General features: G+C 44.6%; 1 protein-coding gene across 14 annotated transcripts in view; it reads left to right on the top strand.

Moving 5' to 3' along the window:
* LOC111872418 (SH2 domain-containing protein 3C) overlaps nucleotides 1-27,438 on the top strand; it is a 224,133-nt gene that overhangs the window by 109,346 nt on the left and 87,349 nt on the right. The window contains exon 1 of one of the 14 annotated variants that reach the window (XM_033754772.1): nucleotides 7,313-7,420. The exons of the other annotated variants lie outside the window; for them this stretch is intronic. The gene's annotated coding sequence lies outside the window, so the exon portion shown is untranslated. Of the gene's footprint in view, nucleotides 1-7,312; nucleotides 7,421-27,438 lie in introns of those variants that run through there. 14 annotated transcript variants of the gene reach the window in all.

Raw genomic sequence — 27,438 nt, forward strand, 5'->3', positions numbered from 1 at the left:
GTACTTTTGCAGGCCTATTGCCAATTTTTCTGACCATTAATTGGTTTCGCTGAAAGATTTATGAAGTGGAATACGTTTAACAAATGGGTTTAAGATGTTCATACCTCCAGCACTTATCTCGAGAAGCCGGTTCCCAATGGTACGTTACTGGCCTGTAGAAATCGTGACGACCCGGTATATTTCCATTACAGTTTGTACAAGTCAGGGCGCTATGGGTCGGCCACACTTGACGGTTGAAGCGCCCACTTCTTCCGCCAGAGTGTGCGCTTGCTCGGGGGTAAGCGGAAGATAGAGAAATTACGCTGTACGAGTATCTAAATGTGTGTGTATTGTACAGGCGTATGCTACTTGCCACTGTCTACAATTAATATGTAAATCCGTGATATAGTACGTAGTAAGTAGGGATTTGAGGTTCTGACAGCGGTGATTATGAAGAGCTCTATATTCTGGCACATAACGCCCTGTAGTCCGTCCGTCCGACGTTTCTTAGGAACATGTAGTCTACATATTCAGGGCCGAAGAATGCATCAATCACGGATAAGGGAGGGATGAGAAAGGGGCGACATTTTGTTCGAAACTCTGAATGGAAGAGACTACATGGGGGATTGACGCGTACATGGAAGGGAGTATGAAGCTGGAATTTAAATAAACACATCCATCTCGTGCCGGTCACGGTAGCCGAGCGGTCTAAGGCATGTATTGTCTTCGCTCGCTTGGAAACCGAGATCGTAGGTTCGAATCCCACTCAGGGCATGGATGTTTAGTTTGTGTGTGTGCGTTTTATCTGTGTTTGTGTACAGGTAGAGAGGCTTTGTGACGAGCTGATCACCCGCCCAAGGAGTCCTACCGAATGTGTAAGATCAAGAAAAACCGAAAGTGAACGGAGAAGTTCATGGAGGTAGGCCTAGGCCCACTGGGGCGGTAGTGCCAAGGAAAAATTAAAAAAAAATCCATCTCGTGCCGCGGCCTAGAATGATTGTGCCTTAACCCCGTGCCTCGTAGATGCCTTCACAAGCTGATGCTTGGGCTCAATATGATCTAGCAATCACCAAGGAGAGAGAACTGAACGAAACGGGAGACACTATATTAGGGATGAGGTTTAAGATAATTGGCTAGGTTTCAGTCTTAGTTTAATGAGACAACGTAGTGTTCTGTTGTAAGAACATAGTAATGAGCATGAAGTTCGCATTAAAATGTGGAGTTTAAGACGAGGCTTTATAATTTGCATATGGAACGCTTGTCCAAAATAGGATGGTTGCCTGGTGTGAAGCAGACTGGAAGTGAATTAGTCTGAATGCCACGTTTATGTAACTGGCGTGTCGTAGTGTGCGCAGTCACAGCGACTCTTTTCTAGCTGCTCTTTGAACCTTAATATTCAGGTCCTAAGTGCAGTGTTTTGTTTTCTTCACATCTTACTGTTTGTTATCATAACGCGCGTTTAACACATCCTGTATTCAGAGTTCCAGCAGCTTTATATGGGGTCCAGTGGTCATCGATTGACCTCAACAGAGTCATTCTTCTTTACTAATAGTGATAAAAAGAGAACTATTTATCATTATTGTGTATAGTTCTAATGCGCCGCTTCTGTGGTCTAGTGGTCAGAGTTCCTGCCTACAGATGCAGAGGTCCCGGGTTCGATTCCCGGCGCTACTAGATTTTCTGAGCAGTAGTGGGTCTGGAACGGGGTTCACTCAGCCTCCTGATGGTAATTGAGGAGCTATTTCAAGGAAATAGCGGCTCTGGTCTAGAAAACCGAGATTAACGGCCGTGGGGATCCGTTGCGCTGACCACGTGACAGCCTCTATCTGCAAAAGTTGGCACTAACTTCGCCGACAAGCGGCGGTCGCTCGGACGGTATAGTTCGCTTGCGGACTACAGGCCACGGAGTTTTTTGTTTTTGTATAATTCTAATATTGTCCAGTGCTGTGGATGCATGCCTACTTGAAAATATGTGAGAGATGTTACGTACAGTTCCGGCCGAACAGCATCGTGCTCGACCATTCTGGAAATGTTTATTAGCTACTTGAAATATTTCAGGTAATTTTTTTTTGCTTTGTGGGGGTTTGGGTCGCCTCGGCACGGCGGCTACTGATTGGCCTCTTGTACCTGCCCCGGGTGATTATGATGATGGAGAATTTGGTGGAATGAAGATTGGCAGGGGAAACCGTAGTACTCGGAGAAAACCCGCCCCAGTGCCACTTTGTCCACTACAAATCCCACTTGACCAGTCCCGGGATCGAACCCGGGCCGCCGCGGTGGGAAGCCAGCGACTAACCGCTTGAGCTTACTTTAGGTAATACTGAGGTATTGTTTTAAACTGAAAGATTATGTTGCTTTCTCCATCCAAGAAAAACATATAGTTCTGGAAATAACTATTCTCATACTTCCCCTTGATAAAACACGGACAGCAAATAAAACGACTCGTCTAGTGTATGTTTCCGTTGACGTGGGAACGTGTTCTTCGAACCGTTGCCTAGCAACTACAAAGGGAATGGACAGACAACGAGGTGATATCATAAGCCTCCTTTTATTTTTTCAAAATAAGGAAAGCAAACAAACAAGTCAGCAAGGTAAATGTGTCAAATAAATTGTCCCATAGTAATTCTGGAGGGTTTTCCAATTAGTCTGTAGTTATTTGGCAGCGCAGTGATCAGGGCTGTAACACTGGCGTTGACACGTCGGAGCTACGACACTGAGCTACCGGTAATGGAGGTGTTGTGTTTGACGGCAATTCCGTTTTTTGTCGGGCTCATATTGAGTATTACAGTAGGGATTCTTCAGCAGAAGAGTTCAAACTGGCATTCCGCCTCAAAGAACCAGATTTCCCTCCTTCTTTTTTCCTTTCAATGCTCTCTTCTTCCTCTCTTCCGCGTATGTGCGTTCCCAACTAAGTCTAAACACTGAAATAAGTGTAAGATTTGAGGCTTTCACGGCGGTGACTATGAAGAAAGCAGTCTTCTGGGATTTGGCACCGTGTATATGTGGTGTTAACCGACGTTTCGGAGGAACGTATCGCCTCCATCTTCAGGGTTGAAGAAGTATAGGTAAATCTGCAAGCAACAACACCTTGAGACACGGTCAAGCAGTCAGTCTGCTTGACCGTGTCTCACGGTGTTGTCGCTTGCAGATTTACCTATACTTCTTCAACCCTGAAGATGGAGGCGATACGTTCCTCCGAAACGTCGGTTAACACCACATATACACGGTGCCAAATCCCAGAAGACTGCTTTCTTCACTGAAATAAGTGTTTTGAATTCCTGAGAAATGCATACGAACTGATGGTTGGAAAACCTGAAGGGAGGAGACCACTTGGACGGGTTTTACTGAAGACGATAAGTGAATAACAGCCGATCTTCAAGGAATATGGCGGAAAGTGATGACTGACGAATTCTTCTGTCCAGGAAAGAGCCAGCCGGCGGGTTCTTGTTGAACACGGTAAACCATGTGGAATTTCTTAAGAATCTAACACGACTATCGGCTTCTACTCCATACAATAAGTAGCAGTGGCAATGTAGGGTTCTGTCTTCACGGATGTAACGCCATGCAGTTCGGTTAAAACCCACGTTTCGGGCATGCAAACCTCTTTTTGCTGCTTGAAGCAGGCAGCTGGTTTCGTCATTGGCCAACTGTTCAACCCTGAAAGTGGGGGCGATGTTCCAGTCGGTTGACCACACGGCGTTATATCCCTCTGTCTTCAAAGATTGAGAATGACATTCTTATAGCTAAAATGTACTGATCATGTGGGCAGACGTTTTCAAAACCCCACCTCTTATCCGAATTACATGCACTCCTAAGGTAATCACAAGAAACATTTCTCGCCGTCCCGTGCCTCAGTTGATCTGGCAGCATTTGCGTCACTATCGGTTACTGGAGTGCAATACATTAGTGCTGCACGCATAACATAAATCACACCAATTGCCCGTGGTTACTGAATGCCTCCATTCTACGTACTGGACAGCCAGCTTCTTTCAGTCCACAAGGCGCGTCTTTAGAGTCGTAGGTGGTGAATCACGTCATTTCGTCATGTGTTTTCAGTTGAACTGACCGTGGGATTGGAATTGTCCGATTGATTTGCCCAATGACTGAGTGCCTTGGTGTCATGAAGCAACCAGCCACTTTACTCGTACAGTCTTAAGCAACAAACAACACACAAGCGTAGACTTCTCTGGGCGATGTGATAGTTCTTAGACGCGACGAAATGTTCATATGAAGCACAACCCCTCGCATACAGAAATTGTATTTAAAATTCTTTATGTGAGTGGAACCTCTGAAGCCATTTCGACAATGTTAATGGAGTTTATCCCTACACGTCCTCGCCCAACTCGTTCTAGGTTTCGCTGCTCTAGTAACGTTTGGTGAAGAGTCAGAGCTACTATTATCTGCGTTTTGCAGTTTTCTTCACACGCCCGTTACTACGTCCCTCCTACGTGCTAGTATTCTCGTCAGAATCCTGTTTCCAAACATTGTCGATCTATTTCCCTTCTGAAATGGGTGTTGCATTACAGTCTGTCTTAATTTAACAACGTTGTGCCATTGTACCAGCTGCTGAATGACATATTTTGGTGATAGCGAACGGATAAACATGAGAGATCGAGAAACTGATGATAGTCGCAGCGTTGTGTAATGGACGCTGGGGCGTCAGAAGTAGATGGGAGGCGATCATGCCCAGTATTTGCACGTCTGCATCTTGGGGTTTTTGTATGGCATGCCACTGAGAGAAATAAGGTAATTACTGATTTTTCCTCTCCTCTAGCTCCCGCTTTGGAGCATAGGGCTGATTTCTCAGTTTCATTATTCATGTTTACAGACGGTAGGACTCCTTTGAGTCGCAAGGCCTGTGTTGTGAAACAAGACCTCGAGGAGTATTCTTGCGTCGTCACTTTAATATTCACGCCGTAACTACAATTCGATGTAACTAACACAAAATGTTGAACAAGTCGTTTCTCAGCAGCTCCTGTAGAACTGTCTGTCTCTGTGCTGGCTAACCACTGGGTTCAACACACTGCCTTCTCTCAACACAGCTGCCACAACCGATATATATATATGTGGGACAAGTGGGAAACGTTGTCTAGCAGCAGCGTCCTCCGCTGTTTCGTCACAACAGGGACGTGTTTACTGTCTCGTCGCCTAACACAGCTCCTCTGCTGTGGCGTCACCGCAGGGAAGTGTTTACTGACAACGCGTGCGTTATCGCGTCGCGCCAAGTCCACGATTCCAACAGCATGTACCCAAGCACAGGAGAACACAAACAGAATAAACGCATACACACACCAAATATCCATACCTTGTTTGGGATTCGAACCCACGATCCCGGCATCAGAGCGAGCGAAGACAGTACATACACCTTCGGCTGCTCGGTTACTGTGACGGCCAATCACGGATTGGCTTCCTACACAGGAAATACTGTTCGTTCCGATGTTGGCAGCGGCACTTACTCCGTCTGGTCACGTCTCACCGCTTTCCGTCCAATCCAATAATCATCCCATCATTCGACTACATATAATCTCAGCTACTGAGAGAGTCATTAAATGAGAAAATAGCATACAGCCGTGTCCCTAAACAGAACGTAAATCCCATCACGCTTTAATATTCCGTGCAAAATGCCACATGAATTTGTTCCTTTTTTGTGTGCACTGATTGTGTGAAAAGAAACTCACACTGAAAGTGGGCGATTTTATCTTAGGAAAGTTGCACATGCTTTGAATGGCACGCGGAATTTTAGGCGATCTTTAAACTGAACGCAACTTCGAAACACACTGGTTACTACAACATACTCGTGACTTTTTACTGACATATATAAACGTTCTATCATAACTTTAAAAACCTGTCCTGGCGTTTCGTTTTAGCACGTACGAATTTCATAATTTCAGTTGTCAGGCTGCGATATCATTTATTAACACGAAAGAATGTACAAGTCAGAAAACTTCCACGTAACCGAGAACCCATTATTGCGTGCTACCGTAATGTATCAGTCGTACATAATATGACGAGGCTCTAAATCCAGTTTCGTAAAATACTGAACTGAAATAGAATGTATTTGGACCTAAGATGGAAGTAACATGAGATTGTATGAACTTGCATAGCGAGGAACTTAATAACCTATACTCGTTGCCTGTAGTCCGCAAGCGAACTATACCGACCGAGCGACCGCCGCTTGTCGAAGTTAGTGCCAACTTTTGCGGATAGAGGGTGTCCCGTGGTCAGCGCGACGGATCCCCACGGCCGTTAATTTCGGGTTTCTAGGCCGTAATAACCTATACTCTTTAACAAATATAATTAGGGCGATGAAGTCAAGAAAAGTGGGATGGACTGAGCATGAAATGGACATGTGGGAAATTATAAATTCGTGGAAGAATACAGCTGGGAAACATAACTACACGTTCTGTAAAAGAAAAAAAAAGTGATATATCTTTCCCTCTATTTGCCTCTGAAAAACAACGAAGCAGCGGTGAATGTTCAACGCATGATCAGTTGAACCTCACGGATAGTGATATTTGTGGCCACCGTGCGGATCGAACCCGGCATTCTTCCAATAATAAACAAGTATGGCAACACTGAATGTAGCCTGTTTGAAAGGTCAGGTCCGCTGAAGTTCATTCTGCCACCATATCACCATGAATTTGATTTATCTTCAAATGTTTCTTCAGTTCATATAAAAGCACGATACACCATTAAGAACCCTTAATTGATTCTGACAGCATACGATAACTGGATTTATGTTCACGTCGCCTGGATCGTAGAATTCCGCGAATTTATTATAGTGATTTTTCAATTGGACTGATTGTTTCAGTGAAGTCAGAGGCATAAATAGATACTCAGTTTAAATTAAAACAACGCATACGGAACGAGAAAACATGGATACATAAATTTTCATAATTTAACGAAACGGAAAATAATCGGACCCACTAACGTTTGTTCCCCTGTAGGGACTTGGGATTATTCCCTTAATGGAGAAAGAGCCCCAGAAGAGAAAATTCTTGACCTTACCGGAACTTGAACTCTGACCCCTTGGTCGTCCAGCCGGTAGTCAGTCTCTATACCGACTGCGCTATCCGGGCTCTTTTGCGAGAGTTGTGAATGTGTGGAATAAACTTATGTTGAATTCAGTGAGTTTAATAACTTGAAAGCAGATATTTTCGTCTGTAGTTTCATGTCATATCTGACAGACCTTCGGCAGACTACTTGTTGAAACTGCGTATGTTCAGTAAGAGTCTGGCGGACGCCATCTGCACTTCGTGACGCAGCCAACTGATTAGATCCCATAACCGAAGTCAGTATGCAGTTTAACTGCAATATGGCAAGACTGCAGTGCAGTGCAGTGCAGTGACCGTGTACTTTACGGTGTCACAATACTATGCCTCTCATAAGAATTCATTTAAATGTGAAGTGTTGTTTCCGGACATAGCAAGCGTTGAATAAGGCAAGTGAAGTGTCTTAATTCGAATGTCATATTGCATCTCAGTTTGCTCGAAGACATGTGTTTTTTGTGTGACGCCTGTTCCTCGTGAGTGAGATTTTAATTTGTAACGTTCAACTATGCAGCCAATGACGTTAAAAAAATTGGCTAAGTGGGGGGTGGAGTCTAACTGGGTCCACTCAGCACGGCGGCCACTGATTGGCCTATTGTAGCCTGCCCCGGGTGATTATGATGATGTTGGAATGAAGATTGACAGGGGAAACCGAAGTACTCGGAGAAAACCGAGCGCCACATTGTCCACCACAAATCCCACTTGAACAGACCTCGGGATCGAACCCGGCCCCCCGTGGTGGGAAGCCAGCGACTAACCGCTTGAGCTATGGCGCGGCCAGCCATTGACGTTACTGCATGTTTTCCTTTCATTATAAAGTCTTCTTCTTAGAAATTATTGTTTTCGTAAATTGGGTTTTTACATAATAAATTCGGTGATTTTCGTTACGACTGCGAGATGTAGGTCCATACTCGCAAGTTTGGTAGAACATCTTGCCTATACGATTGGTGAAGATTCATGCTGTGGTTTTTTTAGCCAGACTACACAATATCATAACCCCAGAAGATCAGAATATGAAAGTTCTTTACATTTTGTAGTGGTTGAGAAAAATAACTTCTCATGCTGTTGTAAATATTCCATTCGTCAGGCGCTTTATTGTCACTTGTGCTTAAATCTCTGTTATAATTTTATCTGTCCCGGTCTCAGTGTGTTGTTCTGTATACGATGAGCCGATCCCCCGTCCAAGGAGTCATACCAAATCTAAAAAGGATTCATAGTTTCAGAAGTTAATTCTGAACGGGACAGGACAGAGAGACTAAACCTTAAAGCTGACAGTGATATCTGTAAACGGCTCTTATAGAAGCAGAATTTACGTGGTGTTTTTATTTTTACTGGAATGAGTAAAGATAAGATTTAAGATAGCTTTCAGCCGCTGTTCACGTGACTACTTTGAACTGTGATATCTCGTAGTTAAAATAGTAATACTTGAGTTCCTCAGTTAGCGACTGCAGCGAGTATAATGTGACAATAATGGCCGCCAAAAGAAATGGTTTAGAACTCACCGCTAATGTCGATTCGTATTTGTTCAGCTGGTGCCGTCACATTCACCCGTTGCGCGGGACTGGTGCTGCTTTACTGAAGGCCAATGAATGCTTCCGCTTTATGGCTGTGGGTTACTTTCCAGACTCCACATTGTCGAATTGTGTGACGATAGATGAATTGGAAAGTATCTGGAAGGAAGCGGTCGTGGCCCATCGAGGTACTATGCTAGCAGTTGCCTGAGAGTTAGGAAGACCACGAAAAAACTGATTAGGATAGCCGGGTTGCCGTCGAGAAAGGCGAAGAGATTCGGCAGCATCAGCAAGAACAGTGTTAGCTTTTCTTCGCCCCATAAAACCGAGCAGGCATTCTCAGCACCGCTAATATTTAGGGCCCCCATACACACAGTTTGGCTTCCAGTTCGGCCTGCACAGTTGAAGACTGAAAGGCAAAACTGACGTGTGTGGTGCGGCCGACCGGCCAGTCGTTTCGACTGTTGGCCTGTGGGAAACCCGTCAGTCCGTCAGTTCGGCCTGCAGGACCGTAGCACGTGACGTGTGTGACTCAACATTATAGGCTGGAAGACCGTGATTGTGGCATGAAGCCTGCCGCTTTATCTGCGCGTGTATGGGGGAAAAAAGGGAGAGGGTAAACTGTCACAGTTTTGCCTGTAAGGTCGATCGGAAGGCCAAACTGTGTGTGTATGGGGGGCCTGAGGTTCCGACCGCTTCCTTCCGCAGTCGGTATAGCAACTGGCTACGGGCTTGACCCAGGGGTCGGAGTTCGAATCCCGGGAGAGTCAATTTTCTTGTCTCCACCTCTTAAAGACCGGCTCTAGGGCCTATCCAGTGGGTACCAGGGGTAAAGCGTCAGGGCCGTGGGGCTGACCACTCACCTCCAACTAGTGCCGAGGTCAAGAAAACATGGATCTATACACCCACTTCCCCATACGCCTTCATGGCGTAGTGCATAATTAGTTAAGCACAAGGAAAACTTTACCTTACCGTTTCCTTCCACATCCGTTCCAACTCATTATGCCATTCAACGCTTACATTCCGTGATCCTGAGAGCGTTGTTAAACAGACAACAAATAAGACAAATAGTGTTATAAATTCTACGTCAAAATTGACGTAAGCGGTGATAGTGTTACAGCTGAAGGCATGTTTAAGAAGATTAACAGATAAGCAACAAACCAGTGCTTGTAACCAAGATCATGAGAGGTCACATAAAAGGAACGCGATGAAGAAAAAAGAAAAGTATATGGCTGTAAAGCAAAGCGGAAGTGGGGGAAACATGTGGTGTGCTCTCGTGTATGGTGCTCCCGAGAAACAAACAGGAATTTAAAAACTTTGTGACGATGGTATATTAATACATTGTATTGTAGTAAACAAGAATTTGTTACTCAAATATAGGAGGTGAGATCGTACATCATTTAAACAACGTTTACAGATCAACATCTCCCAATACTGACCCACAAAATGTCGCATACTTCGAGGGATATTATTATGTTACTTGCTTAAATCACGATGCACCCCCACGAGGGCCATACCCAAATAGATTACTGGTGTCCGTGCTACAAGGATCGTTCATTCTTTCATTTAAACCAGAACGGAACAATGTCATGCTGTAAGGCTAGCATAACACAAAAACTAACATCTAAATTAGGCCGCGTCATAGCTCAAGCAGTTAGTCGCTGGCTTTCCACCGCGGTGGCCCGGGTTCGATCCCGGGTCTAGTCAGATGGGATTTGTGGTGGACAAAGTGGCGCTGGGGCAGGTTTTCTCCGAGTACTTCGGTTTCCCCCGCCAATCTCCATTCCACCAATTGCTCCACAATCACCCTCACCTATCATCTGGTGCTGGTACAATAGGCCAGAAGTGGCCGCAGTACAAGGGACTTAGTCCCACCCCACTAGTAATAAAAAAACATCTACTAGCCCATGACCCGAAGATGGCGTCTTTTTTTTAAACATTGTTACAGGAGACCAAGCGTGTAAAATTTACATTCCCAAGAATAATTAATTCAGGACTTAACAAAAATCATCTGGTTCCCCGAAGTATAGTGAAGTCTCACTGTTTGCTGTATTATGTAATATGAAGATTCCCGTTAGATTGCAGACGAACCGTATGAGCGACATTTTATTTTCGTGTCGTAGTGAACCTTTAAAATGTTCTGCCAACCTAAAGAGTGAAAATACCTAGTTATGATGTCATTACTGATACTTAAAATACCTTCGCGAGTAAATCTGCTTCAGGAGCTGTTATTTGCTGTACCCCTTGTATTGCAGTAGTTTATAACGACATACACGGAGTATGTTGGCCGAAGCAACCAGCAAACAGCGAATGCCGAGCCATACTTTTGAATTCCTTTTATTTTTCTGTGGTGAGATATGCGTACTTCTGTCCCTCCCCCTGTCCCTCCGCGCCCTCGCCCCCTGGTCCTTAAAACGTTTTGTTAATGGGGCTCAAGATTCTGTCATATAGACTCTGCCCCTATCTTCATGTAGCAAATTCATATCAAAATTTCTACACCCTCAGTTAGATGCTCATGTTAGTATGTCAGACCGCACTGCCGATCCAAGTGGCCCAGCGGTCTAAGGCATGAACAGTCTTCGCCCGCTTAAACATTGGGGTCGTTGGTTCGAATTCCATTTGAGGCACGGATGTCTGTGTGCGTTTATTCTGTGTTTATGTTGTTCTGCGTGTATGTAGCGGCCTTTCGACGGCCCAGATCCCCCGTCCAAGGAGTCCTACCGACTGTGTATGGAATTAAGAAACTGAAAAAGCGGCCAAGGTCCAACGAAGGGCTGTAGAGCCATAGTAATAATGTCAGTCTGCATTTAGCTCCGTAAGTGTAAGTTTTTCAGGAGTTGTGCACAATAATAATAGCTAGAATGAAACAGTTTGAACTTATAAAAATATATAAATATTAGGATATTGTATTCTTGGTCGTGACACTGTAGTCTCGTGTTACGCCAGGTTACCAGAATGCGAACACACCCTAAATTGTACAAAACTAGGAAATCACAACGTTGAACACAGAACAGTAAATAATAAGTTCGTCTGTGCTGTGTTGGCTTGTATGCCCCATCATAATGTGATTACTAAACACAAGAAACCTGTCATGTGTCGTGGCCTAATTGAGGTAAAATATCGGCATTTGCCTTGAGGCTCTGAGGTAAACCTGTCAGGATAACTGGTGTCCAGGCCGAGATTCGAACCAAGCACCTGCTAGACACAAACCTACAATATTACCGCTAGACTAACCTACTTAGTTCTGTGAGGTAAAGTGATGTCATATAAGTGCTATGCATTTGATGGATATATTCATTGTAAACAATTTGGGCATTTAGTCACTGTATCGTGATTATTTATATTTTGCTTGCATTTGTAATGTGATGATGGTATTTTCATGTCGAAACATGAAACCTGTGTTAATATAACCCGTGTTGATGCGGACGGAGACGATAGCAGAGATCGCGTAGCTTAGTAGCGTGAATACTTAAAAGTCTTCTAAGCATTGTTTATTCGGAATCTGTGCTCAGCATGTTCACAAGTAGGCCTATTTCTTATGAATTTCGTGAATTAGGTAAACTTGTTCATGCTGCTTACGAAGTACGTGAAATTCACTCATTGTTCCGTTCAGGTATTCAGATCTTACCATTCAAGGGGTAACGTTCCCACCTCATGACTCAAGGTACGCGGGTTCAAACCCGGCGGAGGTCGTGGAATTTTTAAGGGCGGAAAAATTCAGGGAACGAGTCCTCCGGGAGGGACTTTAAGCCGTGGGTCCCGTGTCGTACCTTTACGGCACGTAAAAATCCTCATGTCTCTAGGAGACCTCTGAGCAAAATTAGGCAAGTTTCCCGCCCAAGTAGCTTCCAATGCCTCTGGTAGATGGGGGAAGTATCGAGATACCGAGGGCCGACGTCGTTGGCTGAACGGGGCTGATAGCACGCACCAGTACCGGTAGGGTATGGCGACTGGTAGAATATCAAAGAGGGACGTACAATAGACTATTAGTCGCGGTGCATGGGGAAACCGACCCCCTCCAATAATAATATTAACAAAACTTACCATTCCAGGGCAGTTCTACTAGCATAAGCTCATTGAAATGTCAACGCGAACTGTTATAAGATAGACTTCGCCAAAAATACGAGCGCTCTAGCTCAGTAACTTCTGGAAAGACACTTGCGTTTATACACATATTAAATTTGACAGTCACACTGTGCACTAAGTTATGCTGGAAGATTTGTCCTGCAAACGGAAACACTACCTATGCAAGCACTCTACCATTGTTACTGTCTTCTGGCTCTTTTACGCAGCTCGTTGCAAACGTACCTAAAGGCAGAATAACGACAGGGCGCACGCGTTGGCCTTTCGTATGTTATACAGGGTGTTTAACCCGTCATGAGGAGAAACATCTACAGCATATTCTAAAAGTCGTTTCTTACCTTTCAGAAAACATAACAGCTTCTCCATTACGGTGATGTGCTGAGGGAAGAGGTTGTTGTCCTGAAAACAAAAACGAATCATATAAATAAACGCTTTGGGCGAAATACTGCATTATTTAATATTAAAAAGTGCCATACATATACAGGGGGGTCCAAAAAATGTACTCACTCTTTGATAGTCAATAGCTTTGGAACAAAATGACATGTAGTTACAATTGTTGGGCGGTAGTGTAGTGTAATGTTTTCTTAACAGATGGCGAAGGTCACATGTGTCACGCGAATGTCGTGCCGCGTGCGCGCTGCGAGCAGAAGACAGCAGCAACAATGGCTGAATGTTTGTTCTTTGAGCAACGCAAGGCTGTATTGAAGTGGTACTGGAAGTACGAAAACATTAAAGAGGTACAACGACAATGGCAGAATGAGTTTTGAACTCAGCCACCAACACGTCGAACAATTGCCCGTATTCGGGATAAATTTGAAGCCGACGGTACTGTTCATGATGTGCATAAGCAAAGATCTGGGAGACCACGGATAGTAACAAGTCCAGCTTCCAGTGCTGTGATGCTGCAACACTGGTCAGGTGTATCTCGATATGCTTCAGACATGGGATTTCCTTGCCATTCGAGAGCTGTTTGGAGATGAGAGATTTTGCCTACAAGATGGTGCTCCACCTCACTACCATCGAGATGTCAGGGCGTACTTGGATAACACTACCTGGACGATGGATAGGTCGAAGAGGTGGTATTGCGTACCCACCACGGTCTCCAGACCGAACACCTCTCGACTTCTACCTATGGGGAACCTTGAAGGATGAAGTTTATGGACAAAAGCTAGCTACACTGAACGCGCTACGAGAAACCATCGAAGCGTCGTGTGCAGCCATCACACCGGACACAATGACAGCCATAGTTCGCTCAGCAGTTCGGCGGCATCGACGCTGTTTAGCCGCTGATGGTGGTCACTTCGAACACATATAATGACTCTCTCCGCGCTAGAATTGTAACTACATGTCATTTTGTTCCAAAGATATTGACTATCAAAGAGTACATTTTTTGGACCCCACTGCATATATTTATCGGTGCTATATGAAGCCGTGGCATGAACTGAACACTGGGGTCGTGGGGTCCCACTCGAGGCATGGATGTGCAGGTAGCGGCCTTGCGACGGGCGGATCCCCTGTCCAGGGAGTCCTACAGAACTGTCTATAAGAGTACTGAAGTGAAATGAAGCGTTTCACCGGTGCCCTATGCTCCAGAGTAAGCAGCAGGAAATAATGAATGTAAAAAGAAGTGAAGAAACCTGCGCAGAGCCCATTGTATGCTTATTGCCCTTTAGAAGAACCAAGAGGTCTACATCCTGCAAGATGTTTATGACGAAATGTGATTCAGGCAAGGTGGTCTGATTACTTAACTGATAAGGGCGACTGAAGGACCTGACAGAATGAGAAGTCTGCAGTTGACTCGCATGTTTTCGTATCTCAATGTTATGTCGCAGCTAACCTTTATGCGCGTCCCAGGTGTAGCGCTTGTTTCGCAAACTGAGCCACTCTGCTAACAATAAAGATTTATATCAGGAATAGCGCCGCACCTACGTATCACATCTCCAGCGTGACCACGTCCTTTTTCAAGCGTTATCTGCTTGGATTTCAGTAACATTCACAGCCTCGTAGAGGAACGTGTATAAATAACCTCTAAGAAGTTTAGACATGAGTATTATTAATACGCATAGGTCTACGTGTTTTCTGTAGGGCTGGAAATGGGTGTAAACGCGGCCAATAAATAATTCACTGTCCTGCTATTGTCTGTGATCTAGTGATCAGAGTTCCTGGCTACAGATCCAGAGGCAGCCAGGAACGCTGACCACACTGGGTTAACCATCTCTTTTATTTAGGTGTTCTTGAGCTGCACGTTTTTTTTTTCCTTGGCACTACAGCCCCAGTGGGCCTAGGCCTAACTCCATGAACTCCGTTCACTTCGGTTTTTCTAGATCTTACACATACGGTAGGACTCATTGGGCGAGTGATCATCTCGTCGCAAGACAAACACAGAAAAATGCACACAAACATCCATGCCCTGAGTGGGATTCGAACCCACGATCCCGGCTTCCGAACGAGCGAAGACAGTGCATGCCTTAGACCGCTCGGCTACCGTGACCGGCAAGAGCTGCACGTATTACCTTATCTATATTATGTGGTGTGTTGTGGTAAAGTTTTATTTCAAGGTACTGTTACTGTATTTTTGTTACTTACGGCTTTGTTTTGTTTATTTGTTTATTATTAAAACAGTTATATTTGTGAATTCATTTCTTTCAGACAGTGACAGTCTCGTTATGACGTCGTATTGTTTTCGTATTTGCCAAATGAGCCACAGCAGCTGTGTCACATACTGCCTTGAAAGTTCTGTTATATTGTATATAACTGTTTGGAACAAGACTGAAGTTCAATCACTTATTAGGGCCGCGCCTTAGCTCAAGCAGTTATCCGCTGGCTTCCCACCGCGGCGGCCCGGGCTCGAGCCCCGGTGTGGTCAAATGGGATTTGTGGTGGACAAAGTGGCGCTGGGGCAGGTTTTCTCCGAGTACTTCGGTTTCCTCTCCCAATCTTCATTCCACCAAATTATCCATCATCATAATCACCCGGGGCAGGTGTAATAGGCCAAACAGTGGACGACGTGCCGAGTGCACCCAGCTGGACTCCACACCCCACTAAGCGAATAAAAAAAATTACCACGTATTCCCATCTTTTGATTTTTCTTTAACGACTAAATCAAGCAACATTTTTCACGATGTGCCATTATCATTTCCTTTATGTGCGGTAGCGTATTTGGTTGAGACACTATGCTACAAGCCGGAAGGTCGCAGGATGGAATCCCAATGAGGTCACTGGATTTTTTTTTTAATTTACCTAATCCTTCCAGCGGCACTATGGCCCTGGGGTCGACTCAGCCTCTAACAGAAATGAGTACCAGGAATATTCTTGGGGGTAAAGGGCGGCCGGCGCTTAAGGCTGAGAACCTTACCGCCATGAATGAGCACATTGTCCAGAAAATGTGGGAGCCTCAAAATCTCACAACCCTATGGGCCTCCACGGCCTGTTACAGGGATCACTTACTTTTTACTTTAACATTTCTTGTACATAGTGCAAATCTGGCTTGTGTCCGAAGTTACTGAATTCGCTGTTGTGTCTCTTAATGGGCTCGGAAATGAACACGCGTTTATCTTTAGAGTCTGCATTGGTCGCAGCAGGAGAGTCGCAGTTAACCTAGGCAGCAACTGAAACAGCCTATGAGGAACTGTGCTGTAAATAATCGCCTTCCTCACCCGTGTAATCTGCAAAACTTGCCACTCCATGACGTATGAATAGGCACACCCAAATAATATTGATTTTACCATTAGTCTTCCAACTAATGTATCTGATATCGGCTTAATATATGGGGTTATAAATCACAGATCTTTTCAAAATTCAGACATACAGCAACGGTAGTAATCTGTGTATACAACCTGCACCGCTTCGCTGAGGTCCCTGGTTCTGTAACGGCGGGCCCTGCTGCAGGTTATTCTGCACTGTACATAATTAACAACACGCAAAATTAATTATAAATAAGTACAAAACTGTACGAAATATAAACACGTTCTGCCACTGTAATAGGCCTTCCAAATTTTACATAACCAACAACACACAAAAATTACTTATAAATAAGCACAAAACTGCATGAAAACTGTACCTGCCCCGGGTGATTATGATGATGGGGAATTTGGTGGACTGAAGATTGGCAGGGGAAACCGAAGTACTCGGAGAAAAACCGCCCCAGCACCACTTTGTCCACCACAAATCCCACTTGACCAGACCCGGGATCGAACCCGGGCCGCCGCGGTGGGAAACCAGCGACTAACCGCTTGAGCTATGACGCGGCCCTATAGGTCCTGTTAATACTCTTAAGTATGCAGCAGAATATGAAGTCACTCGCCGTCTCAGGGCAAGTTTGAACATTCTCATTAGATTTAAATTAAAGTGCATGAGTTGCAGCGTTTTTCAGGTCGTTAGTTCAAGTTCTGGTAAGAGACAATGATAATTCTCAATGACGAATGTCATTTTATAGTTGCAGGATGAAATAAAAAGCCAGATATTAAGTAAAATATGACAGGAAAACTTAATTTGAGGCTACTACAATCAAATATCCAAGGTTGACATCTTAAAAGAATACTTTTGGCAGAACCAGACAACTCCTGAAGGTTGACTTTATAAAAGAATAAGTTTAAAAAGTCTAATAAAATTACAAACGACGATTTATAAGGTCGTTTAAAAAAGTATAAACGTATGGAACAGAAGGAAAGAAATGCAGGTCTAAATTGCAAGCGACTGACATGAATTACAGGCAAGTATAACTGGAAGGAGAAAACAAGACGAATTCTGCTGGGTGATCCAGAAGAGCAGGGACTGAGCTTTAGCATAGCATATTATGTGACAGATTTTTGTATATTTAATTGAACACATCATAACTTGTACTCTTCGCCAAGTATAATTAGAATGATCAAGTCAAGGAGGATGAGTTGGGCAGGGCATGTAACACGAATTGGTGAGAGGAGGAATGCATGTAGGTTATTGGTGGGAAATACGGAAAGAAGAAGACCACTGGGAAGACCAAGACATAGGTGGACGGACAATATTAAAANTATGAGTTGGGCAGGACATATAAGACGAACTGGTGAGGAGAAATGCATGTAGGTTATTGGTGGGAAATTCGGAAAGAAGAAGACCACTGGGAAGACCAAGACATAGGTGGGCGGACAATATTAAAATGGAACGTTGAGAGATAGAATGGGATGGCATGGATTGGATTGATCTGGCTCAGTATAGCGACCAGTGTAGGGCTCTTGTGAAAACGGCAATGAACCTTCGGGTTCCATAGAATGTTGGGAAGTTCTTGATTAGCTGCACAGTTGGCAGCTTCTTAAGAAGGGCTCAGCTCCACGAGTGAGTGAGTGAGTGAGTGAGTGAGTGAGTGAGTGAGCGAGCGAGTTAATTGAACACATAATGCCAAAGCTATGGGGAAAGAATATTAAAATACTTTAATTTATGAGTGAATTTCCCCGTATTAACTGGATAAGTTCGAATGATGGACTAGTTCAGATGGGTACACCGTGTTAAAGCCTTTATTGACACGTCCGACCACTTCCTGAACGATCATGTGGCTCACCACATGGATGTGCTCTGCCTAAGCAAATGTTTCCTTTCACTGTTCGGGCACCCACATTCTGATTCGTGTAACGCGACGGAGACCCGTTTTTCACGCAAAATGTTTCTTTTATTAATAGTGGGTGGGACTAAGTCCCTTGTACTGCGGCAACTTCTGGCCTATTGTACCAGCCCCAGATGATAGGTGAGGGTGATTGTGGAGCAATTGGTGGAATGAAGATTGGAAGGGGAAACCGAAGTGCTCGGAGAAAACCTGCCGCAGCGCCACTTTGTCCACCACAATTCCCACTTAACCAGACCCGGGATCGAACCCGGGCCGCCGGGATGAGAAGTCAGCGACTAACCGCTTGAGCTATGGCGCGGTCGCAAAATGGTTAGTATTCCGCTCAGTTCCAACTTCAATTACCTACACCAGGCATGTCCAACTTCACACAGGTTGTGATCTACATTTTAGTGTCAAAACTGCCAGTGATCTACCTCCCCTCCTATCGTCGTACCTCGCTTTAAGCAAAAATATTGGTAAAAATAACACGACACATGATGTTTGTTGTAAAAGCAACTAGTAACTGGGCTGCGTCTCTGATGTCTGTAGATTCATGCAGTTGGGTGGAGAAAGCAACACAATTGGAAACATCTTTAAACAACTGTTCAGTTATGTTTCCACACGTCATTTCTAGTGAATCACACGTTCTGTCGATCAATCTTGCATCAGAACACACGCGGCTAACGAGTGATGAAATAAGAGTTCACGTGATAAGGATAGAGTAGGGACTTCCCCACAGTTCACTTAACACAAGAGTAAAGCAATTTTTCACGTAAGCTACATAAGAACAGAAAAATAGGAATGACTAATACGTATTTCCCCTTCAAAAGCTGAATATAATCGTATTACAAGTGCATTTACATGCTTTTCACGTATAATTTCCTCATAGGCCTATGAGATCGACCAAAAATCGTCCCGCGATCGACGCGTTGGACATGCCTGACTTACAAGAACTTTCTGTTTCAAAATCAAAACTTTACCCTGTACCAAAATACGGAAGCTGTTTAAATATTTACACGTTTCTCGTGAAGAACGAGGAGGGCTGCGTTCCGGATGTGCCCCCCGCTAGGGAAACGTTACAGGAACCTCCTGATTACACACACCGCGTCGCTGTCTCCTAGTCGACTTTCTCACTGGGATATAAAGCTGCATGACGCCGGCGGTTACTACAGACGCAGCTCAGGTGACGAAAGTCAGAACGCACAGCAGACTTCATTTCAGTCCTAACAATAAATATTCTGCCGTTTCCCCCATTTCCCAGCTCTGTGAAACCAAGGTTTCCGTGTTATGAAGCTTTTCTTTTTATACCGTAACAACAATAACCAAACGCAGATAAACAGGAAGTAGAGAAGGTACAGTTCCATGCAAGAGTCTGAAAGCTTCTCCTTAAACGGATGGACAGGGGTTGGTTACTGAGAAGGTAAAAGTGAAGTTGTCCTTGTGCCGAACAAATTAAACACGATGCCATGAAGGCGTATGGGGGGAGTAGACGTATAGATCCACATTTTCTTGACCTTGACACTAGTTGGATGAGAGGGTTCAGCTTCACGCCTCTTCCGCTTTACCCCCGGGGAAAGAGCCCCCGGTATCCATTGGATAGGAGGATAGGTGAACCGCAGAGTTGGTCTGGACGGTGTGGAGTAGAGATAAGTCTCTTACCACCACTGAGAACTGAACCGTGGTCGTCCAGCCCATAGCCCGTCGTCATACCGACTGAGCTACCGATCTCCCAGGTGAGAAGGGGAGAGTGTATTGTTGTTTTAAAAACCTTCTGAAATAAACACATAACTCTAAACAAGTGGACGACACCCCTTATGAGGTGGAATAGGATCTTACGAATAATTTTAATAGAACATTTTAATGGATTTTAAGTAATTATTTATGTTCTTTTAAGTGGACTGCAACGCATTTAAGAACAGTGTAACAGTTGGACGTGGGACACTTGAAGATGGCCCAATATATGGTCGAGACATGTTGTGTTAAGTGGTCAATAAACAATTGCTGCATTATCGGCGGACTGTGAATACATAGATGTTTATAATCTCAATTTCATGCATCCTGCTGTGCTACAATATAAACTCTTTAATGAACCGTCACAACACAGCAAATAGTAAAACATCAAAGTCAGCGTTCAGCTGTGGCTTTGCTACATGTTTCGGCCACTATCGGCCATCATCAGGCAAATACATATCAACAAAAATCTACCATTTAACTGCAATCATAAAAATGGATATAACACTATTAATCGTACAATTTTAAAAATGCTTATGTAAAAAAATATAAAAGTTCAGATTATATAAAAATTAAAAATTGGAAGTATTATAATAAGATATAATATTAATGATGTTTTCAAAAACATTGAATCAGTCGTTGGATATACTTTGTGTGCGTTTCCATAGACAATAGGGAAATTCGATATTACTTTATATAGAAGATTTTAAGAGAGGCCCATGGTGTAGCAATTAATGAATTGTGTAATGCTGCCTCGTCATTAAGAAGAATTGTCCGTATTGCATGGAAAGCAAACAAAGAGAGTCGTTGTTATATAATCGAAACTTTTGTATTTTTTACATAAGCATTTTTAAATTTGTACGATTAATAGTGTTATATCCATTTTATGATTGCAGTTAAATGGTAGATTTTTGTTGATATGTATTTGCCTGATGATGGCCGATAGTGGCCGAAATATGTAGGAAAGCCACAGCTGAACGCTGACTTTGATGTTTTACTATTTGTTGTGTTGTGACGGTTCATTAAAGAGTTGTACATAGACGTTTGCTTAGGGGTCAGAGAGGGTGTGTTTCCTATGGTGAAGTATGGCGTGAAGAGACCGCCTAGACACCGAGGCATTCCAGTTGAGTCCGTGAAGTGTTCGGTACGCAGTGATTACAGAATCGCGGTAACAACTGAGGCCAAGGAGCGGCAGCATTCAAAACGTCAAAACATGCCTGCAGTCATTTGGGTTCTGCCTCGCAACTGCAGCATTTGAAATCATTGACATTCCAGTGATACCCGGCAATTACTGCCACAGAAACAAGAGAAAGACGCCAGCAATGCGCAGGGATAGGCAAACTCAGCTCCTGTGTCGCGTATTTGGGTCCTCTGTTAAGATTTATCTTACACTGACTGGGTGACCGCCTCTGTGGTCTAGTGGTCAGTTTTTGGCTTCAGGTTCAGAGGTCCGGGTTCGAGTCTCGGCTCTACAAGATTTTTTCTGAGAAGTAGGGAGGTCTGGAACGGGGTCCACTCAGCCTCGTAAGGAGAATTGATGAGCAGTTTGAATGAAAAAAGGGGCTCCGGTCTAGAAAACCGAAATTAACGGCCGTGAGGATTCGCTGCGCTGACCACGCGACATCCTCTATCCGCAAAAGTTGGCACTACGCCGACAAGCCGGGGTCGCTCGGTCGGTATAGTTTCGCTTGCGGACTACAGGCAACGGAGTTATTTTTAACATGAATGGATCACATCATCTCGTGGTCTGTGCTGATATCAATACCATAAAAGGACAGAGGTTTTAATTGACGCTAGTAAGGTGGTTGGTCTAGCAGTAAATGGCAGAGAAAAGTAAGTACTCGTATATGCTGATGTCAGTAGGAGATGGAGGACAAAATGATAACAGAAAGAGAGCAAATTAAATTTCCGGAAATATGCCACAGTTCAAATATTGTTGAACTACGGTAATACATTACAACTTATTTATGAAGTAATTAACAGCAGAATATATTCAGGATATGCTTGCAACCCGTCAGCCCACGATCTTTGTATTATCGTCTTCTATCTAAGAACATAAATAATAGAACATGTAAAACTTTATTTGTGCCTGTTGTTTTTAAGGGTGTGAAATTTGGTCTTTCTCGTTGTCATTAAGAGAACCCCAATTGAAATAAATTACGAGTAGCTTTGCACTTTGTGTTCTTACAGCAAGACATTTTGGCACGCATTGTCTCGCAAGAAATAGCCTATGCAATGAATAATAAATCATTTTCTTACACACTGTAGCCAGTATTCTCAACTGTGAGACCTGGACGCAGGTTGGATATTTAGAATTCCTAAGATTTGTTTCAAAGAGCGGACATCATCACGTGCCTTGTCTGATCATCATCAGTTCATCAGGCAACAATTATATTTTTATTTGGAGAAGCCCGCAAACTTCTAGGGTATGCTCATCGGTGGTCCCTATTATTATTATTATTATTATTATTATTATTATTATTATTATTATTATTATTATTATTATTATTATTATTATTGGAGGGGGTGGGTTTCCCCATGCTCCGCGACCAGTTTGATCTATTGTATGTCCCCCTGTGATATTCTACTAGTCTCTATACCCTACCGGTACTGGTGCGTGCCATCAGTCCCGACTCAGCCAGCGAGTTCGGCCTCTACTGGCTCAGCTGTATCTAGATGCTTCCCCCATCTACCTGAGGCGTTAGAGACTGTTGTTGGGCGAGAAATGCCCTTACAAATTTGGCTCAGAGGTCTCCTTGAGACATGAGGTTCTTTTACATGCCGCAAAGCTACGACACGGGACCCACGGCTTAAATTCCCTCCCGGAGGACTTGGTCCCTGAATTTTTCCGCCCTTAAAAATTCCACGACCTCCGCCGGGTTTGAACCCGCATACCTTGAGTCATGAAGTGGGAACGTTACCCCTAGACTACGGAGGCCGCTTATCGGTGGTCCCTAAATCAAACAATTCGATAAATAGTTCAGATACCTCGCACCTACGTGCCCCATATCAACAGCAGCACCAAGTTGCGTTGGTGTGGGCAACACAAAGTGAACAGCTGCCGCATACCTAAACCCACGTGGGCGAAGTACCAGCCATCAGATTGTTTTCACCCAGTCTCAAGTGGCCACTCCGTTCGCTGAATTATTCAGAGAGCCTGGTGGTGGTGGTAGTGGTGGTGGTGGTCAGCGTTCCTGGCTAGCGATCCAGAGGTCCTGGGTTCGATTCCCAGCGCTACCAGATTTTATGAGAAGTAGTTGGTCTGGAACGGGCTACACTCAGCCTCGTGAGGATAATGGAGGAGCTATTTCAAGGAGTTAGCGGCTCCGGTCTAGAAAACCGAGATTAACGGCCGTGGGGAACCATTTCGCTGATCACGTGTTACCGTCTATCCGCAGAAGGTGGCAGTAACTAGCGACAAGCGGTGGTTGCTCGGTCGGTATAGTTCACTTGCGGAGTACAGGCCACGGAGTTTGTTTTTTGGTGGTGGTGGTTGGCATTACTGCTACTGTTCTTGTAGGGGGCATGCGGTACCGTAGTTGGTTGAGGTACTATGCTACAAGGAGGAAGGTCGTGGGTTCGATTACCGATGAGGCCATTGGACTTTTCAGTTGACGTAATCCTGCCATTCGTACTATGACTCTGGAGTCAACTCAGCCTCTAACAGAAATGAGTACCAGGAATCTTCCTGGGGGTAAAAGGCGGTAGGCGCGTAAGACTGACAACCCCACCGCTATCTGTGGGCCGACTGTCTAGAAAAGGTGGGAACCTCGACGTCTCACAACCGTGTGAGTCGTTACGGCCTGTTACAGGAATAGTTCCCCCCACCCCATTCGCCGCACATGTATACCATTCTCTGGCATTTTATCGATTTTAGTCCCCAAGCGAACTATACCGACGTAGCGACCGCCGCTTGTCGGCGAAGTTAGTGCCAACTTTAGTGGATAGAGTGTGTCACGTGGTCAGCGAAACGAATCCCCACGGCCGTTAATTTCCCTGAAATAGCTCCCCAATTATCATCACGAGGCTGGCATCTCGAACCACAAGAAGCATTTAAGTTTCGACTCCTACGGTGGCCCCTACTACCCACGTAAACACATTGTTAAGGCCACGCCTTCTGAGACGTATCAATAAAACTCTTATAAATCTTGAACACCTGTGATTAGTAGAAGAGTTGTCGTTTTTGTGATGGAGGTGCGGCAGAGAGCATCAGTACATCGTTAATCGTAACAGAATAATGGAGCATTTACCATTCGTGAACTGTTAATTAGGAAGCTATTAAAAAGCAGAGATTCTGTGTGATATTATGGCCTTCTTCTGGTAAATCTCGCCTACACCATTTGAAAATTAAAATATGTGTTCCGAGAAATTGATATCTGGAGTCAGCATTGCTTATCCAGTTTTGGTTAACGTGATGTTGCAAGTTGTAGTCAAGTTATGATGCTGTATCAATGACCAGAGGCTCCGTCCAGGAAGTATGGCGGCCAAACCGCTCTCTCCTCACCCCCCCCCCTCCGCGGGGCCGACAGAAGCAGACCAGATGACAAAAAATAATGCAGTCTAGTTTGAATTGGTGTTGCTCGGAACATAAAGTTGTGAAAACGGTATCACCAGGTAAATTGGAACGGTAAGGCGAAACAACGCCGGTCACGGTAGCCGAGCGGCCTAAGGCATGCACTGTCTTCGCTCGCTCAGAAGCCGGGATCGTGGGTTCGAATCCCACTCAGGGCATGGATGTTTCGTTTGTGTGTGTGCGCTTTTCTGTGTTTGTGTACAGGTAGAGGCCTTGCGACGAGCTGATCACCCGCCCAAGGTAACGTTCCCACATCATGACTCGTAGTACGCGGGTTCAAATACCCGGCGGAGGTCGTCGAATTTTTAAGGGCGGAAAAATTCAGGGAACAAGTCCTCCGGGAGGGACTTTAAGCCGTGGGTCCCGTGTCGTAGCTTTACGGCACGTAAAAGAACCTCATGTCTCCAAAGGAGGCCACTGAGCAAAATTACGGACGTTTCCCGCCCACAGTAGTCTCTAATACCTCTGGTAGATGGGGGAAGCATTATAGATACCACTCAGCTAGTAGAGACCGATCTCGCTGGCTGGGAGGGACTGATGGTAAGCACCAGTACCGGTAGGATATAGAGACTGGTAGAATATCATAGAGGGAAGCACAATGGACCAATACAGGTCTGAGTGCATGGGGAAACCCACCCTCTCTAATAACTAACTAGAAAAAACGAAGTGAACGGAGTTCATGGAGGTAGGCTTAGACCCACTGGGGCTGTAGTGCAAAGGGACGGGGAAGGCGAAAGAACACACACCTTTCGTTATCAAGGGTTCTAATAAACTTCCCATCCTAATTAGAAGGTACGTTGGAGAGATTATCTTTCATTATGGCACCTGTTTGTCTAAAATGCCATGTTCACAAAGACTGCGGGGAATAGGCAAAAGGCACAGTTGTCCCTATGCCATGAAAGCTTATGTGGGAGTAGATGTACGCATATATCTCAATTTTCTTGACCTCGGCACTGGCTGGAGGTGAGTGGTGAGCTTCACGCCCCGGTTGCTTTACCCCCGGGGAAGGAGCCCCCCAGTACCCAATGGATAGGAGGTTCGGTTGACCCCAGAACTGGTCTGAACAACGTGCAGAAAACTCTTCATCCTACCGGGACTCAAACTCCGACCCCTCGGTCGTCAAACCCGTAGCCAGTCGCTATACCGACTGAGCTGTCGCGGATTCTACTGCAGTGAATACCGAAGACTAATTACCTTCCCAGTACAGATATATGAATTTATCTTCTAAATAATAACTGTTCGGCCTTTCAAAATTATCTTTATTATGTTATACATTATTTTTTATGACCGATCTGCGGAGTGGACAGTAAAACATAGAAATTGTTTTCACTCATATTTTTACTTCAGGCAGCCTTTGAATCAGCGTTGCATTATGTGTTAGCCTCAATTTTCCACTGAGGAAAGTAAAGAGAAACACTTTCCTCAGTTTTCTGAACAATTTTGTTTATTCTGTCTATCTGTATCTCTGTTTATCCATCCATCCATCCTATAACGCCTCCACTTGGAGCATAGGACATCCGTGAAACGCTTCGGTTCATTTTAGTTTCTTAATCTTAAGACAGTTGGTAAGGACCCCTTCGACGGGGATCAGACTGACGCAAGGCCTCTACTAACACAGAACAAACGCAAACATCCATGCCTTGGGTGGGATTCGAACCCACGATCACAGCGTTCGAGCGGGTGAAGACATTTCATGCGTTAAACTGCGCGGCCACTGTGATCGGCATTTTATTATTAGGGTACACAATTTCCTTAACGTTATCTTTATTTGACCTAGGAGTTACGTCACATCAGAAAACAAACAAAGTCTGTAGTTATGGAATGTATGTTACCTTCTAGCGTCTGATGAGATAGGGCCAACCGCTCCATATTATATAAAGAGGCGAGCCATATCTAGGTACTACTAATGAGAGCAAAACAGAAGTTCGGAGTGGGACAGAGCAGTACCGTTGTACGCCATGGACGGCGTCTGCTAGCAGTCTGACTCTAGTTCAGTTCTGATAAACAAAAGCGCCTGCCTGACGACGCAGGTGACTTCCGAAATAACTCTGTACGCTTTCATGTCCTACAAGAAAACGACTCTGTATAAATAACACGTTAAAATAAGAATGGATTACTCGTGGAGCTGAGCCCTTCTTGAGGAGCCGCAAATCTGCAGTTACTCAAGAATTTCCCAGCATTGTATGGAACCCGAAGGTTCATTACCGTGTTCACAAGAGCCCTCCACTGGTCCCTATCCTTAGCCAGATAAATCCAGTCCATACCATCCCATCCTATCTCTCTAAGAACTATATTAATATTGTCCACCCACTTACACCTTGGTCTTCCCAGTGGTCTCTTTCCTTCTGGCTTTCCCACTAATATCCTATATGCATCCCTCTTCTCCCCCACTCGTGCTACATGACCTACACACTTGGATTGATAATCATAATTTCATAGGAAGAAGCAATGCGCATGCTTTGAGTCTCTTCAGCAACCAAGAAGTCGCTAACCGCCGTTTCAGCTGCGGAGGCTTTGTTTAGTAAAATACCGCAAGTGGGGGGGGGGAGATGTCAGGGCGCTGGATGCTCTGATCGATAACTCATTGGACGGAATAAACACAAACGCTGCGGACAAAACGTCTAGTTTTGAAGCTGACACCGGTTCATATTTCTAACACATCCGCCCCCCTTTCTGAAACCGACTGAATTTCAATATCGTAAAGAGATACATCTGTGATACCCCAGTGTTCAGCTCATGGACGAAACATATTGTGGCGTGCCGCCTAAAAGCCGGAATATCTGAAAAGAGCGGGCGTCCATTTCTAGACAACGGCTTCTTGAATCACGTTGCCGAGACAACAAGCTGGAACAGACCATTGCTGAGCAACGCTCGTTAACACTGCCTGAAAGCCGGAATAGTGGAGCCAGACAAGGAATTAACCATTTGCTAGGCAAC

Source organism: Cryptotermes secundus, unplaced genomic scaffold (genome assembly GCF_002891405.2).
Source record: "Cryptotermes secundus unplaced genomic scaffold, Csec_1.0 scaffold962, whole genome shotgun sequence".
In the NCBI taxonomy this organism is placed as follows: Eukaryota; Metazoa; Arthropoda; class Insecta; order Blattodea; family Kalotermitidae; genus Cryptotermes; species Cryptotermes secundus.